The sequence below is a fragment of the Sorex fumeus genome, unplaced genomic scaffold (genome assembly GCF_029834395.1).
Source record: "Sorex fumeus unplaced genomic scaffold, SorFum_2.1 ptg000047l, whole genome shotgun sequence".
NCBI classification, from domain to species: Eukaryota; Metazoa; Chordata; class Mammalia; order Eulipotyphla; family Soricidae; genus Sorex; species Sorex fumeus.
Window position 1 is genome coordinate 15503259 of NW_026606104.1, and position 6005 is coordinate 15509263.

At 41.9% G+C, this 6005-nt stretch overlaps 1 pseudogene; it reads left to right on the forward strand.

Annotated features, from left to right (window-relative positions):
- Positions 1–2542: 2542 nt before the first annotated feature.
- Positions 2543–2633, forward strand: LOC130032251 (uncharacterized; annotated as a pseudogene).
- Positions 2634–6005: the final 3372 nt, after the last annotated feature.

The window sequence follows — 6005 nt, forward strand, 5'->3', positions numbered from 1 at the left end:
GAAAATTTTTACATCTAAGTTAAATTAACAACAAATCTCACAATGGACACGTTATTGGTGCCCGCTTAAGCAAATCGATGAATGACGGGAGGACAGTGCTACAGTGCTAAGTCAAAACATTTACTCTTTCTAATAAAAGTATCTATTATATTCAATGACATAGTATATTCCACAAGCAACATGTGAAAAAAGGATTTTTCTTTTTATTGTCAAAAGGGTGTGGATTTAAAGACATTATAAGAAATTATTCATTTTTGCAACTTTTCCTGTACTCCATCCTCTACATAAGTGACAAAGAAGTTCAGGAGGTAAGGGAGTAGAGACCTCATGAAAGAAGTTGTAAAACATAGGCAGAATTCTCCAGGACATGAACCTCAGAGACAATCTTCAATGACTTGACTCTATTGGTGAAGATAACAAAACCCAAAATAAACAAATGATACTATATCCAATTAAAAATTCTTACATGATGATAGAAATTCAGGCTACAATAAAAAGATATCTTACTAAATGGGAGAAAATATTAGTATGCCATCATCAAGTAAAGGACTAGTATTCTAAATACAGAAAACACTCAAAGGTTAAACAATAAAACACTCAAGAATCCATAAAAAAATAGAAGACATACATATTTCCAGTAGTCATATGTGAAAGCAGAGTCTCCTGCCCCCGTGCCTGGCTGTCCTCACCGGGACCCCTTGGAGGGGGGAGGGTTGAGTTTCCCTCCCTGACCCGAGTAGGCAGCCGGAGCCCTGGCAGCCGAAGACCTCCAGAACCAGACACAGCCTTTCCGGGACAACTCTCCACACGTCCGAACAAGCCTCATGCATGAAGGAACTGGCAGAGGAACCCAGGCATGTGGGTCCCGGGGCTGAGATCTCCAAGCCTGCTCGGATCAGGACTGGGCTTTCTCCACCCAGATCCCCCATCTTCCAGTAGGTAGGCATTACACCCACCAGCTGCTGCTGGCGCCAGGTGGTTCCCGTCAACGGCCAAGACCCAGAGACTATAAAACCCAGCTCCTGGAAGTGTGCGGCCACATTTGCGGCCACGCGATATTTTATTATCTCGTTTTTACTTTGGAGAAACCGGCAGGCTACCGAGAGTGTCCTGCCTGCACAGCAGAGTCTGGCAAACTTCCCGTGTCGTACTCAATATGCCAAATACCACTGACAATGATAGGTCTCCTCCGAAGAAGGAGATGTTACTGGTGCCTGCTCGAAGCAATCGACCAACAACAGGATGATTGTGATCATCGTGATCATGATATGTGGAAGTATCCACTGTCACTTATCAAAAAAAATGAAAATAAAAATGACAATGGATATTATCTCCTATGTCATGCCTTCCATTTTCCACTTTTTATTATGAATGGAAACTGAACTTGAAAGGAAAAACGATTTATTTAATTTATTCTATGAGGGGGGGAATGTAAACTTGCTAAAAGTCCACAGATTGCTAGTAGCTCATCAGGAAACAAACAGTTTTCTTCTTTTTACTGATTTTCTTAAATTTTCAAAGAAGGGCTGGTGTACTATATTTATACCATGAGACTTATAGTTCTTTAATAAACATGGTTAATAATTTCAAAGTGCTCATTTTTATGACATGATCAAGACATCTGAATGTCTATATTAATTTCTGTGCTAATATCCCAATATCTAGGATGCACTGTTTTGGACTCTTCAATTTATGTGATAAGCTAGGAAGAATCCTTAGCTCACAAAGGATTATTAAATAGTTGAAAGAGTTATACCTCTCTAAATGATATTTTATCATACCCTAGTGATAAGGATAAGATATCATTTAAATATTGGATCAACCCTTACCTACAGAATTGTATTCACGGTCATGGTCATGGTCCTCCCGGTGTTCATCAGTTTGCTCCAGCGGGCCCAGTAACATCTCCTTCATGAGACTTGTTGTTACTGTGTTTTGGCATATCGAGTACGTCACGGGTAGCTTGCCAGGCTCTGCCGTGTAGGCAAGATACTCTTGGTAGCTTGCCGGGCTATTCAAGAGGGTCGGAGGAATCGAACTCGAGTCGGCCATGTTGGCTGCGTGTAAGGCAAATGCCCTACCGCTGTGCTATCGCTCCAGCCCGTGAATCGTATTCATTTTTTTAATTTTTAATTTTTTTTTGCTTTTTCTATCACACCCAGCATTGCACAGGGGTTACTCCTGGCTCTGCACTCAGGAATTACTCCTGGAGGTGCTTGGGGGACCATATGGGATGCAAGGAATCGAAACTGGGTTGACCACGTGCAAGGCAAATGCCCTACCTGCTGGGCCATTGCTCCAGCCCCAGAATTGTATTCATTGTTGAACTCAAACTTTAATGGATATTTGAATCACCAAGGACTCTGTTAACAAAAGAAGAAGAAGGAGGAGGAGAAGGAGGAGGAGGAGGAGGAGGAAGAGGAAGAAGAGGTGGAGGAGGAGAAGAAGGTGAAGCGGAATCTGATTTTTAACATGTTAAGTAGCAGATTCTGATTCACTGGGTCAGGGGTGGGACCTCACATTCTCAGTTTTTAATGAACTCGTGTTGCATGAAAGGAGAGAAGGTTAGCACTCCCCCTTGATAAGGGGATGCCTGTGTTGCTGGTTCAAAGACAACTGAGAAATAAGTGTTTAAATAGTGGTTCTCAGATTGAGCTCACATGAGAATCATCTGTTGTGTTTAAAGATACCTTGATGCATCCAGTCTTCTCTATTGTGAGAAATTACCCCAGTAGAGCCCTCAGAATCTGGGAGCTTTTGACCTTCTTGAGGTTTCTGGCCTACCATAATAGGGATTAGGAGGGGAGCCACATGTTTGAAGCAAGATTATTCCTCTCCAGACCTCGGGAGTTTACATGTTGCCTAGACAGATGATGAAAAGGAAAGAAAATAAAAGACAGGAATCTGTGTGTCATCAGAATCATGCAGCCACTCTTAAAATGTCTCGAAGTATCCCTCCAAGTCACATTTTGTGGTGTTTCCCAGGAATTTTTGAACTACAGATGAAAAGGAATTGAATTCATCTGAGTTTTCCACAGTGGGTTGTTATATCTGTTTCTTCCTGGTACAGTTGCAGTTCATAATTAAGGCCTTCTAAATTAAGACCTTCATTTGCCTGTGTTCCTACCTAAGGATTAATATTAGATGGGATCACAGGAGGTAAAAAAGTCCTCAATGACTCATGTGTAAGTTACTGCAAAATGCAACAGCAAATTATTTCCTGTAACTTTCATCTTAAATTTTAGTTTGAAAATTTTTAATCCTTCAATCACTTGTCACTTGTCTCATTTGTCATCCCATTGCTCATCGATTTGCTTGAGCGGGTGCCAGTAACATCTCCATTTGTCCCTGTCGCTTGCTCGTGTAGCCTAATGGCATCTGCTTGCTCCAGGAATGCGAAGAGCCTCAAACCATTTGTTCAGGATTTTGACGAAGAAGTCTGATCATCTCGTAGATGGGTGACCAGGCGCTCTTTCAATGTCCCATGGAATCCAGTCAGTAACATCTCCAGTCCAACAGTTATCTCTAAGTAGTAGATAAGTGAGGAATAGGGAGGGGGCCAGCTATTGTAGATAAGTGAGGAGTAGGAAGGTTCACCGACCTTAATGGTTCATTGCCTCATCATGGCAAGGGGGTGACAACGGTGACAACTAGCAAAGAGCAAACCGAGAGGTGCTGCTCAGAGTTGCAGGCAGGTGCAGGGCTGGACTTCTTGCATTGACTGTCGATCTGCCCAGTACTTTCTGTCATGAGCAGCATGTCCATGCACAAGGTGTATGTTGTGTTTGTCAGTGTGCAGATCGTTACAACATGCCACCTACACTGCAGAGCCTGGTAAGCTACCATGGCATATTCAATATGCCAAAAACAGTAACAAAAATGGGCCTCATTCCTCTGACCCTGGAAGAGCCTCCAGTATGGCAGCATTGAGAAGGAGAGGCTGCTAAAATCTCAGGGCCAAACGAGGCTGCCAAAAAGAAGAAAAAGACTAATCCTTCAAAAACTGAAAATTTAGAGGAGCAGAACCCATACAATAACTCTTTACCTAAAGCTACCACTTTAAAATCTTTTGCTATACTCCACCTTTTGTTGTTATTAAACCTCTTGAAAGAAGTAAAAATTATGTACTTCAGTCCAAGTTAAATATCCACCTGTTTAGCTACTTCAAAGTGTCATCTAAGTAAATTCTCATAACCAGAGAGAAAAACATTATTACTATCAAGAAACTAAATATACCAAACCATATGTATTTTTTCTATTGCTATCAGAATGACTTACACATCTAACAAAACTTTTTTCATCTTGTTTGTTTTCAAACCACACCAGTAGTTCTTAGGTCAACTGACTGTGTCAAGAGAGGTTACTGCCAGTGATGCGTAGGGGACCATGTGATGCTGACCTGGTCTCTGACATGCTAAATATAGACTTATTCAACCCATTGAACTTTTTTTCTGGTTTTTGACAAATAGAGTTATTTTTCCAATTTTTTTTATGGGATCCAGTATTTTCAATACTGTTAACAATAGTTTGAGACATCCAATATTCCAATACCTGACCTACCACCAGAGTATTAGCATACTTCTAAACACTCTCTCATTTTCCCCTTCCACCAACACCTCACCCATGCTTTAGTAAGCTCAGCCTCTATAGGTTGACTCTTGGATGTGTTTCTATTGGCCATTTATTATTCCCTTATTATGTTTCTTTATATTCCATATCACTGTCACTGTCACTGTCATCCCATTGTTCATCGATTTCCTTGAGCAGGCAGCAGTAACGTCTTATTCATCCTAGCCCTGAGATTTTAGTAAGTGCCACATTGTAGGCTCTTTTAGGGTCAGGGGAATGAGACCCATCATTGTTACTGGGTCTTGGCATATTTGATACGCCACCGGGAGCTTGCCAGACTCTGTTATGCAGGAAGAATAGTCTCGGTAGCCTGCCGGATTCTCCGAGAGCAAGAATTAGACAATAAGAGGGTTCTGCTCGGGGCAGGGAGGGAAACACAACTCAACCCCGTCCAAAGGACCCCAGTGAGGACAGCCAGGTGAGGGGGTAGGAGCAAAGCCCTGCAGTTGAAGACCTCCGGAACCCAGCCACAGCCATGCTTAAGACCATTCTCCACACGCTCCAACGAACCTCACACCTGAAGGAACAGACAGAGGAACCCAGGTGTGCAGGACCCGGAGCTGAAATCTCCAAGTCTGCTTGGATGGATACTGGACCTCCTCCACCCAAATCCCCCATCTTGCAGTAGCTAGACAGTTACACCCACCAACTGTCCAGCACCGTGTAATCCCATCAAAGGCCAAGATCCAGAGACTAAAACCAAGCTCCTGGAAGAGAACAATATTCCACATGAAACAGATTATTTTGTATTTTTCCCTTTTCTCTGACTTGTTTCCTTCAGCATAATACCTTCTAGTTCCTTCAATGTAAGAGCAAATTCCATGACTTAATCTTTTCTTATAGCTATGTCATTGTTCATTGTATATGTATACCATTTTTTAAATCCACTTATCTTGGCTATTGTAAACATTGCTGTAATGAGCATAGGAAGGTAAATATCTTTTCAAAGTACTATTTTTGGACCCGTGTGGGCAAATACCAAGAAGTGAAATTTGGAAATTCTTTGGAGAGGTCTCCACACTGTTTCCATAGAAGTTGAACCAGTCAACAATCCAACTAACAATGAGTGAAAAATACCCTTTCCCCTACATTATCATTAGCTTCTGTTGTTATTGTTCTTTTTTAAAAAATGTGTGAGGTGATGTCTTGATTTGCATTTCTCTGATTAGTGATGAAGGAAATGTTTTCATATACCTATTGAGCACAGCAGGTAGGGCGTTTGCCTTGCACAAGGACGACCTGGATTCCATTCCTCCTCCCCTCTCAGAGAGCCTGACAAGCTACCAAGAGTATCCCGCCCACACAGCAAAGCCTGGCAGTGGCATATTTGAAATGCCAAAAATAGAAATAACAAGTCTTACAATGGAGACGTTATT